The sequence below is a fragment of the Elaeis guineensis genome, chromosome 16, assembly GCF_000442705.2.
Source record: "Elaeis guineensis isolate ETL-2024a chromosome 16, EG11, whole genome shotgun sequence".
Taxonomy (NCBI): Eukaryota; Viridiplantae; Streptophyta; class Magnoliopsida; order Arecales; family Arecaceae; genus Elaeis; species Elaeis guineensis.
The window spans coordinates 24,036,791-24,049,943 of record NC_026008.2 but is presented as its reverse complement, the minus strand read 5'-3'; the positions used below and the strand labels follow the sequence as shown (position 1 = coordinate 24,049,943).

Below are 13,153 nucleotides of genomic sequence, written 5' to 3'. Positions count from 1 at the left end.
ATAGGAACACATCCCATGATGTAAACATTCTCATATTAGACATAAAATCTGAATTGGTGTATCCTCCGACTCCTAACTTTAATCCTTCTCCAAATTAAGAACATATTCTTAGCTCTTCTCAAGAGCTTAAAGATGTTTTCACAGTAATCTAGCACTCACAGCCTAGATACAACTGATTTCTACTTGTGACATTCACAGTATTAACTATATCGGTTCAAGTACATTATATGACACATATCTATGCCCAAGAGGGTAGCAGACCCTTCTTCAAGATTTCTATGCTGAACCCTTTCAGCATCTACTCTTTGTACTTTATCTGTGAAAATACAAGCATCCAATTACATCTATCTCTATAGATCTTTAGGAAGCTTGCTTTATGTCTTTTATAGAAAAATCTATATTCAACCATATTTTAATCGATGTCAGTATTGGACACTCCTACTGACCCCTTTTGAAAATACATAATTTCTCCTTTTCGATCAAACATTTTGATCATATCATCAAAATAAATATTTCAACTCCAAGAGTATTGTAGACTTTGTGATCTCCTATCACAAGAAGTGAAATTCATAGGCTATTTCATATAAAAATCTTCAAAAGATCTCTACTCTGGAAAGCTATTTCACATCTTTTTCTTGGAGTCGATGTCTTACATCGTCTCGTTGTAGGTTTTGGAATCATCTCTATGTTTCTTATCTCTCATGAGAAATGACTTTCTCTACATCCTCTGTTAAGCATACCTAAGTACCTTTCGAGAGGATTGGAGATCCTACTGTGTACGAGGTAAAGGAGGAATATACGTCTACTGGCTCATCATGAATAGGTTCTTTAGGTCCTTCGGCTCGTTGCTCTTCAGAGACACTCTCTTCGAGTTTAACTTTTCTCTCACTGCTTCATCTTGGTTAAACAATTTTCTAAGAAGGTAGCATGTCGGGTTACAATCACATTATAATCCTTTCAGAAAGTAGTATCCCAAACTCTTTTAGGATGAGCATTATAGACCTATCCTCTAACATATCTACCTGCTATCCTAGACACAGACTAGACATCCTTGAATCTCAAAATAATTAAGATTCAGTTCTCACCATGCTATATCTCATACGGTGTGGTAGGAACAGGTTTAGAGTGAATCTAGTTCTATAGAAATAAAGCATGTCCCTAAAGAAACATAAATAAATCAGTGAAGTTCATTATAGACCAGACCATATCTCATATAGTCCCATGACTCTTCTTATCTTGTTGAGCTGAGATGTACTAAGAGCAGTCCAATATGAAACTATGTCATTTTATGAGATAATCGAGAAATTTTTTTTATTGGTATTGTATTCTCAATCCGATCAAAGTATCTTTAGAAATTTTTCAATTTGCTTCTCTACTTTACATCTGAATTCTTTGGACCTTTTAAAAATTTCATATTTATATCTCATATACTTATCCATACCATAACTGGTCATCGATAAAGGTAATAAAGTAGAGACAACTCCTTGGTTAGCACATCATATGGGCTACACACATCAAATATGTACAAGGATAAGTATCTCAGTGGTCCTTTTTCTTTTATCTCACAAGAGTAGCTTGGTCATATTTTTTTAAAGGGATGATGTACAAACTAGATATGACTCGATAGTCAATGAGCCCAAAAGCCCATAATTTTTCAGTTTGTTAATCATTTCTTCTCCAATATGACTTAGCCATAGATTTCACATATACTTTAGGTTTATCTCAATTCAAAATCTCTCAGATCCAATGACATTCACTGCTTGCTTAATTAAGTTGACAAATGCATTACCATGCAAATGATAGAGACCATCTCTAAGAACTAAATCCAAATGATAATCATAAAGGATGGATACTCATGGCCACAATAGCAACTGTTGTCCTATAGCCAATTTAAGGGTTACTTCCTCAGCCCTCCACCTTTCTATCGACTCTACACTAAAGTCCACAGCTCAATCGGGAGAAGAAGAAATCGTAAGGATAGCACTGAGGAATTTTGACATGCCTACTCTAGGCATGTCATTGTTTCTTTAGGCTCTCCAGGTATTTATCTCTGAACTCTTTCAAGGTTCTTTTGTTATCAACACTGTGATCAATTCAAATAAGGTGTCATGATGGTCTTTTATATGGTAGTTCATAATAAACTATCCATATAAACTAATCAGAGATCACAGGATCAAATTCATAAGTAATTTCTTGTGCATGATCATGTCGAGCTTTTTAAGCTCCTTAATGTCCTTAATCATTATCAAATAACGATCATAGACTGACCGTCCGTCATGCATCAGATGTATTGTGTGACTTTGATCATCTCATAACACTTATAAATAAATCAATATATCGTTGGCAGTGAACATATGCTCATGCATGTGTTGGAGTTCATCTAACATAGACTTCAACATATAGCACCTTTCTTTATTGACATTGTCCATTTACTCATCAAGCATAGCTCATTGACTATGGGTTAGATGGGTTGTTAACATTAGAATAACCTGATAGAGAATATTACTTAATTTTTTAAAATTAAGAATAATTCTTTGATTTATGAGCCAGTCTATGTAATCGATTTCGGTTAATCGATTGATATCTAGGATTCAAGCTGGAGAGTTGGAAGTTGACACAATGAACAATAGAAAGTAAAGATTCTAATTAGATATTTATACTTATTTTTATAATTTACTTTAGAGACTTTTAGATGTAAAAAGGAGACTCTTATTTTATCAGATCTTCCACACTCTTCGAGTGGAGAAACAAAAATTCTAACATGATAATTGAGTTTCTAGTGGGTGCTACGGTCCCACCGATGCCGTGCACCTCATCTAACAGTTATTGGTAACATGAATAAATATTGATGCGTGGATAACTCTTTGCCCAGATACTTCTCTAAGCATGTTACAGCCACTTGGTCTCTAAGTCATGTGGGCTCACCTAACGATTATTACCTGCACTCCTTAGTTAAGTCAGATCCACCATTCACAAGCAGGTGCAAAGTCATCATTGGGTCCCTCATCTAACAGTTATTGGGTCCAACCTCATCTTTACCTCGAAGTAACTCTTTACTAATAGAGTAGTTGTATATTTTCGATATAACTGAACTACTATGATCAGTCGAGAACAATCAACGTCGGTAGCACGCCCGCACATCTACAATGGTGGAAGACCTTGGACTTAATATTTGTGAAGAGATTTGAGTTTAGATCTCATCTAATCAGTCATCATATGATCGATCTAATTGGCATGGGCTAAATCAAATCACTAAGCAACCATATTTGAGACTCAATCTTTTAAATTGATCAGATAAGTGAAGATTGATAGGGGTCCCCCCGTTGCTTTTCTTAGATATCAATAAATTGACCAAATAAGTGAACGAAACTAATTAAATAATTACCTTTCAATTACTTACTTTAGATACTAATTGGATAATTGATCTGAATAGGTTAGCTTAGGTGAATCAGATTCGAGCCATAGAGCCAAATTAGGTCTTTAGGTTAATCGATTCTACATATGGATGTCAATCGATTTGATCAACAATAATTGTATGATCTTAAGCTCTATTGACCTCATCTTGATCAACACTTGACTCGGTTTGATCAATAACTAAATCGATTCAAACCTAATATGATCAAATCAGAAATCTTTTGATGTAATCCAATTACATGACCTAATTTGATCTACCCATGATCAATCCTTCATGCATAAATACTAATTTTAGATCTTAAATCTAAATTTTTAGATCTAAATTCTTTACATGAAAAGTAAATTTTGATCTCAAAATAATTTCAGATCATGTATATAAATATGTATCACATACATGAATAAGTTCAGATCATAGAAATAAATTTCAGCCCTAAACATACTTTCATATATTATATATATGAATCAAAATAGAATTTGAAACTCTTTTCAGATCTAAATAACAAAATATATATCACATATATGCTGAAAAAATTAAATCTAAAAGTTTAATTTAATTAAAAATTTTAACATCATTCTAGGATAACCATACAGCATAACAAGTTATGCCAGGATAACCTTATGTCAGAACAACATCAAAACCTTTTAGATCTAAAATTTTTCTCTATAGATTTCAGATTTAAATCTTAATCTCATGCAAATGACATAGCTCTGATACCACTGTTAGAGTTTTATAGTTTCATGCATGCAAGATTTTTCAAAATAAGTATACAGTAAAATTTAAAAATTTTTCAGATTAAATCTAATTTAATCTAAGTATGCATAAGATCAAATCTTTAAATCATAAACAAGATCCTCATATATGAGATAAGATTTAGATACAAAAATTAAATAAAAAAAAATAAAAAAAGAATATACCTTGATATGGATCAATCTTCATCATGAACTGATGTTCATGGATGTCTTCTGAAGGTCCCTTGTAGTCGCATAAGCATCCGACCTCTACGGATATCCACACGAGATTATGATCTAATCAGAAGACTTTTGATCTTACCAGAGTGCTAGGTCCCTTATAAAAATCACATCTTGATGGTTGAAAATCTTCTTTTCTCTCAAGACACTCTTAAAGAAAAATAAGAATATAGGAGGATGTAGATCTCTACACTAAAGATCATTAGAAGAATCCTTTCTTTTCTTTTCTTACTAAAATTTATGCACCAAATCTCTATAATAGAGATGTAAAAATTTGGTCCAACTTTTGGACAAAGAGAAGAGGAGACATCCATATCCAAATATGGACAAAAGAGTGGAGAGGAGATGTCCAAACAACCAACACTTTGTTGTGTAAGAAAGAAAGGATATGGGATACATACCTCACGCCTCCCTTCTTCACGCCGTCCCACTTTTCTCCCATGATTTTTCATGCACAAAAGGGCTTTCTTTTAGGCATCAATCTGATCCTCATCTGGTCTTCTAACCATCCCATATGGTGGTGTTTTAAATAGGAAAGAGAGAGTTAGAGATTGTGTAGGAGACGAGAGTCCAAACAAGTTAGGACTCTCACTTATTTTGTGCCGCCCACTCTTATCCTTGTGCACCTAGGTTTCACACAATAGAAAGGAGATTTAAAGAGCTTATTACATGCTAAAAATGAGTGGAGAAGTGGCATCCAAAATAGATTGGGCGTGGGATCTTATTTGCACATGGAAAGGAAGAAGTTTAATGCACATGGGACTCTCCTTTGGGTGATTGTTTTAAATCCAATAAAACTCTAATCAATTCTAATCATATTAGGACCAAATTAGATCCAAATAGATAAAAAACCAAATCTGATTTAAAATCCAAACTATTTAGATTAGATATCACCTAATTGGAGAAAGAGTCTTAGTCCTTTTGGACTCTTGCTTGATGCTTAAGTCAAACTCAATTTAATCCTAGTCCAGTTAGGATTTGGTGCACCCATAAAAATAAAAATTTTTAGTTCAAATAGAAACTCATACATTCTAGTCTAATTAAGAATTGAGTCAAATCCAAATCCTAATTCAAATAGGAATCATTCTTCCATGCAATTTAGGTTATCGTATAACCCAATTAGGTTTGATCAAATCAAACCCATGTCAAGTCAAATTAAATTTAATTTAATTACACTTGATACAAGCCTCATAGTTCAATCAAATTGAGCCACTTAGCAATTCAATTGCTAATTAATCTTTCTTTAACTCACTAACTCTTTAGCGGGTTACATAATGTAATATTTGCATTGGATTAATCATCAATTAAATTGATAATCAAATTCTGTTACGATTCATATTCATAATTTAATCATCTGATTAGTCAAAAAAAAATTTGTCTGTGATCCCATAGGTTCTATTCTGTCTGATAATAAGATACATTGTGATTCCTATCACAATATTATTGAAACTCTTTTTCATGGATTGAAACAATTCCAACTCTATCCATCAAGGATCATCGATCATCAAGATGATGCTCGTGGATCTCATAATCCATCAGTAACACCTAGCAGTATGTAGTGGCAATCCAGCAGAATAAAAGCTGATGAACCTCAAGTTGCAGTTAACGTATGATACAGTCCCTCTATCGTGAGTTTCGATCAGATGGCAGGTCATGGATGAATTGTCAAATCTTATCATCAGTCATATGATAGATTCAATCAGCTCGAGTCTATATGTGATTTATAGAAACTCTTTTTTATCAATCACACTGCTATGGCCATAGACTTAAAGACTCAGCCTCTTAAACTCATAGGACTACTCTCTTCTGCTAGGATCAATAGATCCCATCTTGATGCACATCCCACTTCTATAGTGAACCAACTATCATCAAAATTCACTACAAGGGCTCATTGAGACCCATGTTAATGTGTTAGTCAAACTTCAGCAGCCTCACTACGAGCAGTAGTGCCATCTCAGGTCAAAGGACCAGCCATACAACTACAGCATCGAAAAAGTCACTAACAAGTGAGCAAACATTCATGTGACTTCTCGTATTGATCACATTCAGTGCTAGTTGTTCTCTAACAATCACCTGCACTCTCGCTCTAGTATCTCTACACTGCAGACTCAAGACCTGTTTGTCTGAACGAAATGATCTGTGCACTGATCTATCTGAACAAATCACCATCTCCATGATGATCCTATGATCAGGAGCAATTTAAGAATTAACCATCAATAACACATGTCTCAAATTCTCAACTCTTTGAGAATATGTGTCATCATCTTGTTAATCCCTTAGATGATTCATGGACATATAAATATGAATGGTAACACATATGTTCATAAAGTATAAAATCATATCCTAGAGATATGATATCCATCAGCCAAGATTGACTTCTAGGACATACATCCAATAATATATATATATATATATATACACTTTATATTTATCGATATGTGTTATACTAGATAGTTGATATTAGATTTCATGGCTTAGATATTTCTTTGATATTATTCGTATGTTATTTTTAAATTATATTATTATATTGATGTGAGTGTGTAGAGATTCTTACTGGGCTATAAAGCTCACCATTCTCTTCTTCCTCTTTTTTTTTTTTGAGTTATAGGATACGTGCATTTGGCTATGGTTAGAATCAGAATTGAAAGGATCGATTAGATAGAGCATCATCAGTGACAGTTGGATGTTCCAATTTTATAAATTATATAAGATTGATATTTATTAATATAGAATTATTTATTATGAATTGAGATCGATAGTATTCATGGATGTTAAGATTGTAAGTAATTTTATAAACCTTACATATTCTGTAGAGCTTGTCTTAAGAAGTATGTGACTATCATGTATCTAACCCAGATGCTGGACTCGAAGTGTGACAGAATGGTATTAGAGCTTTGATTTTAATCACTTGGGACTATGATATAAGTGATTAGGAAGTGAGAGAATGGTATTAGAGCTTAAGATTTTGATTTCTAGGGATCATGACTGAAGGAATATTTGAGCGTAAGTTTATGATCACCAAGGATGTAATAGAATGATATTAGAGCTTAGATTTAAGGTCACTAGGGACTATGACTCTAGTGGTATTTGAATATAAGGTTATGATCATTAAGAACATGATAGAAATAGTAGAATAGATTCAAAGTTTAGAGTTTGGATTAATTGATATTATAATAAAATTTATATATAAGTGGCATATGATGTCTATAACAGAATTAATGAGTTATATCTTGGGTTTCAATAGATAGAGTTTGATCTAACTATAAGAGATGTTGACCCTGGAGTCAAGTGGGATATATTGATATATTGTGTTATGCTAGATGTATTTGTTCAATTGTTAATTAAATAATTTTAGAATTCTAATCTTGATATTTGTGAAGATAATGATGATTTTTCTAATTTTGTTATTAAATATTTGATCATTACAATTTTAGATTTATTAGAAAGAAGCTTGTTTAGGATATGACCTAAGAAAGAATTGCATCATACAAGAGAGAAATATTTTTTGAGCATTGAACCTACAAGAGCATCATGTATGAAACTTCCATGTGCGTGTGTGTGTGTGTGTGTATTTGGTTTATTGGTGGATTAGATTTTTTTGTGAGAGCATAACATACACATTTTAGTAGAGTCTTTAATAATTTGTACTATCATTTTTTGGATTGGATTATTTGATCTTCCTTATGTGTGTTGGAGAGTGGGGTGTATTTGTTATTTCAAGTCAAAGTTTAGGTTTTTGAGCTAATCAAGGTATCTTGCTATTATTAAATTTTTGAAAGGCTTATATCAGTTTTAAGAAATAAGAGGCAAGATTTTATATCGGTTTATTTATTGATGCTAAGGATTGTAATGAAGGAAGCTCTAGGAGAACTAATTGAGCTGATCCTACTCACAGAGATGTTGACTTGAGATCTTCTAGTTTATTGAAGATTTGAGTTAATCATTTTATAAAAAAAAGTTGATGTAAAATTATCTTATTAACTATTAGATAAATCTACAATTAACTCATTTCAAATTAATTCTAGATATATTGGATTCTAGATAAGTGGTGAAGCTTGTACAATGATTTCAAATATAAAAAATGGATCAAGATTTATTTTGATGTGATATGGTTGAAGCATAGTAAGGATAAAAAAACTTAAAAGTTTTGCTCTAGATCTATCAAAAAAAAATCGAAAGGTTGGATCTTTCTTGATTATAATGTAAAGTGATATTTGTGTTAGAATTTGATAAACCTTCAAAATATGATAAATATAGATCAGAATGCACGATAGAAGTGTGGTGGTTTGAACTAATTAGAAACATTAATTCTTTAATTTAAAAGATATTATGAAGGAAGATATTAGTTTCCAAGTAAGGAAGGATTTTATTGATAATGAAAGGACAATGCTATTGATTCATGACCTAATCTAGACATAGCCATGCAATTTTTGTCAATAGATTGTTCTATTGCAGACAATGTTAAGAAGGACACCCTAGACATCTCAAGTTTATTGTTAATGGATTGATGGTTTTTTGGTTAGACTCAAACCTAAAATGCTTCGGCATAGATCTCATTTTTTTAAAGAATTAACATTATTGCTCAATCTGATATTGAGGCTTGAGGTTTTTCTAAGATGAAAATCTAGTCATCAAATTATTGGAAAGACAAAAGAAGAAATAAGCCTATAATTATTATAAAGAGTGTCTGATGTCCAAGCTTTTGTTAGTTTCTATTAAAGGTAGTTGGGTCGATGATGATGTCTATGTGGAATTAATCAATCAATATAATGGATAAGGAACTTTGATATCTTAATACAACTTCAAAATGTTGTTGCTCTTTGAAAAAGTTAAGAAATTGATATGAAAGGAATGAGTTTGAGATTTCACATAATTTTATTATTTGAGAAACAAGTAATATGTAAGAAATATTATTGAAAGCTTGAGGATGACATGATTGACATATACTTTCGAAGTTATACCTCAAGCAAATTAATTTCATGGACAAAATTATTTTAAGATGGGGCGAATGTAAGAACCCAAATTTTTAAACCCCTTAGAACAAATCTTGAAGCAAGGTAAAAAAAAGGAGAATGAAAGAGGACTTTCGCAGGAGTTCATCTCCTCTTCTCTACATTCGATCGGAAGGAGTTTGGGGCAAATCAAACTCCATGAGATTCTGAAACTCCCATCCATAAATCTCCTCTTATCTTTCCCACAGAGCCGTCTTTCATCATAATCCACCACCGATGAAATCAAAAGTTTAGAGGGTTCTTTCTATCGAGTGATTTTCAATGAGTCACCATCAATTGACCACCGGAGTTAAGGTATTGATCTCTCCTTTTCCTTCCTCCTCTCTTTCCTGAACCCTACGACACTTTAGATGGCCGAATTTAGCCGCTGGCTATCGGACTTCATGGACATCGAACCTCCCCTATTTTTCTTTTGATTTTTCCTTCCACTGGACCAGCTACCATTGTCAGATGGCCTTGGTCCCCAAGTGTTTGAGACCGTCAGGGGTCCATCACTGCTAGAGAGGTGGCTGGCTTCAAAGATTCCTCCTTTCTCCTATTTCCATGAAGAAGAAAGAGAAAACAAGAGAAAGAAAAGAAGAAATGAAAAGACAAAGGAAAATAAAAGAAAAAAGAAAAAAAAAGAAAAAATTTCTCTCTCTTTCCTCTCTCATTTCTCTACCTTCTCTCTCCATTGTCTCTCTCTATAATTTTCTCTCTACTTTCTTTCTCTAGATTTTTTCTCTCTCTTCATGGATTTTTTTCTTTAAAAATTTTATAGACTACTGGAGGGTCCAGGTACTTAGATAATCCAGATCAATTGGTTGACCCTAGGAGGGATTCTGGATTTATAATATTATGATCATTCACCGTAATTTTCTACTATCCTTAATCATTTGTGATTTTTATGTTTGATCCTAATCATGTAGAAGTATAACTATATGTACAAGGATCAAGCAGAACACCATACTTTCGAGATCGTAGATCAAGAAGTTGATCGATTATTGTATTGAGTCAATCACAAATAGAAATAAGGGTTCTGGGACACAAACAACAGTATATATAGTTTTTTGCTCTACATAATTTAGTTTCTCATGGTTGATATTTATTTTATATTTATCAGTATGATTATTCATATATTCTATATCATATGTTTGTATCAAATAATGAAGGCTTTTCAAATGGGTTGGGTCATGATAACTGCTATTGAGAATTTTGAAAAAAAATATAATATGATATAGTATTTTTCCTCACAAAATTAAGACTTAATAAATCGGTGATCAAGAAAGAAATATTCGGACTAGCCACATTAAACTGAGCATAGCCCCACCACAGGCAGGAACGTGGTACTTGAGTTTGCTACCACAGATAGAATCATAAATATTCTGTTTGCCACCATGGACGGAATTGTGGATATTCTGGTTTGCCACCCTGAATAGGATCGTGGATATTCTAGTTTGCCACCGCAAGCAAAATCATGGATATTCTAATTTACCACTATGAGCGGGATCGTGGATATTCTGGTTTGCCACCATAGGTGTGATTGCAAATGTTCTGGTTTGCCACCGCGGATAGGATCGCGGATATTCTGATTTACCACCGTGGATATTCTAATTTATTATGGTTTGCTAGTCACGGGCTAGAGTATAATTGTGATTTGTCCATGACTCTAAAGATAACTATTGATCGATTTGAATCATATTAACGAGACATGGATGATAAGGCGTGAAACCAAAAATTAGGTAAAAAGGAGATTTTACTTGATATATGTGTGGTATATCATTTTTGAAAAAGATAAATATTCAATAGTATACAATGTATGTTTATATATTGATATTGTGTTATACTAGATACTTGATATCAGATTTCATGGCTTAGATTCTTTTTTAATATTGTTCGCATGTTATTTTTAAATTATATTATTATATTGGTGTGAGTATGTGGGGATTCTTATTGGGCTATAAAGCTCACCATGCCTCTTCTTTTTTTTTTTTCTTTTTCAAAGTTACAAAATACATACATTTGGCTATAGTTGGAATTAGAATTGAAAGGATCGATTAGATAAAGTACTATTAGTGACAGTTGGATAACCCAATTTTATAAATTGTACAAGATTGATATTTGTTAATATAGAATTATTTATTATGAATTGAGATCGATAGTGATCGGAGATGTTGAGGTTGTAAGTAATTTTATAGGTCTTGCATATTCTTTAAGACTTGTTCTAGAAAATATGCGGCCATCATGTATCTGATCCAGATACCAGGTTCGGAGCACAGCAGCACGATGAAATAGCAGTCTCCATCAACCCATGTCCTAAAGTGATGCTCTAGTTCACAACACAGGCTCCTTGAATGTTCAAAGCTACATTACCGAAGATTGATCGACCAACTGGTGCACAAAATAATGTAGTCACAGAGGAACTTAGAGGCTTTGGAGGGTTTGGAAAGGGAAGAGGAGGAAAGTGCTGCAGACTTTGAGTGCAATATTTGCTTTGATATGGCCAAGGGACCAGCTGTTACTCCTCCTTGTGGTCATCTCTTTTGTTGGTCATGTTTGTGTCAATGGCTTCATGCCAATCCAGTCTTTACGGAATGCCCTGTGTACAAGGGAGAGGTACGTGAAACTAACCTAATGCTAGTATATGGGAGGGGAGGTTCAGATACTACTGCCAAGAAGGTATTTGGAGAAGATGGGACTCAGAACTAAAAATACCACCTTGACCCAATGCATACAGAACTGAAAGCTTGAGGCAGGAACTGCAGAGATCTGGGTAAAATTATGGCAGGAGAAAGTGCTACAGCACGGAGGCATATAGAAGAATTGAACACTGCCATGAGGTTTGGAGAGGATCCGGGCCCAAGCTTTCATCTTCTGCTTAATGCTTCTAATCCTATATTTGTAAATACGCTAAGGTAATGGACTGTGCAAATGGAAGTATTTATAAACAGGCTAAGGCAATGGAGCATGCAAACGGGAGAGAGGCATGGGTCTAGTTTCACATGCATTCAGTAGCCTATTGTTACTGAACCAAATCCTCAAACTAATTCTACAAATTCACTTACCAATGACGGCTTTGATCATGCTAGGCTGACACACGAATTTGTTGTCCGTCACCCGTTCGTACCTCTGAACTCTCATGGTCATGAACCACTACGTCGCAAGCCTACTATGCAAGCAACACCGACTATAGTACAGGTGTCTGCTTCAAGCACCGCAGTTGTGATACCAGGCAATGGTACTGCTACTAACATCTCAGCAAAACCAAATAGAACAGGGCCATCCAGATCCCCTAGAAGAAGAGGAAGGAGCGGCAGTTCTAATTATTCTAATTCCTTGGATGCAGATGGACAAGCATCACATTCACGTAGGCCGAGAAGACTGAATTAGAAATAATTAAGGGTGCATTTGGTTATATTTTTTGATTATTGATTTTTAATTTTTTAAAAATATTTTTTATTTTTTTTATTTTTGTTATTGAGTAAAAGCAAAAAAATAAAAAGTATATTTGATAACTACATTGCTATAAAGCAAAAAGCAATATTTGTAGATGTCAGGTGAAGAGCTTGACGAGGAAGAAGGATTCAAGAAAAGAGGAAAAAGAAGTGGGGAGGTGAAGAGCTCGACGAGGGAGAAGAATTCGGGCTCTTTATTTTTTAATTTGGCGTTTTAGATGTGCGGAAGCAAAAAAAAATAGAAAAATAAATTTTGGAAAGCAAAAAATTTTTACTTTGCATATAAAGCAATTATTTTGATTATTTTGATTTTTGCTTTTTGAT

The 13,153-nt window shown here is 33.5% G+C and overlaps 1 pseudogene; it reads left to right on the top strand.

The window, feature by feature from the left end:
* The window catches only part of LOC105060657 (uncharacterized), a 20,012-nt pseudogene extending 7,248 nt beyond the window's left edge, over window positions 1-12,764 (top strand).
* Window positions 12,765-13,153: the final 389 nt, after the last annotated feature.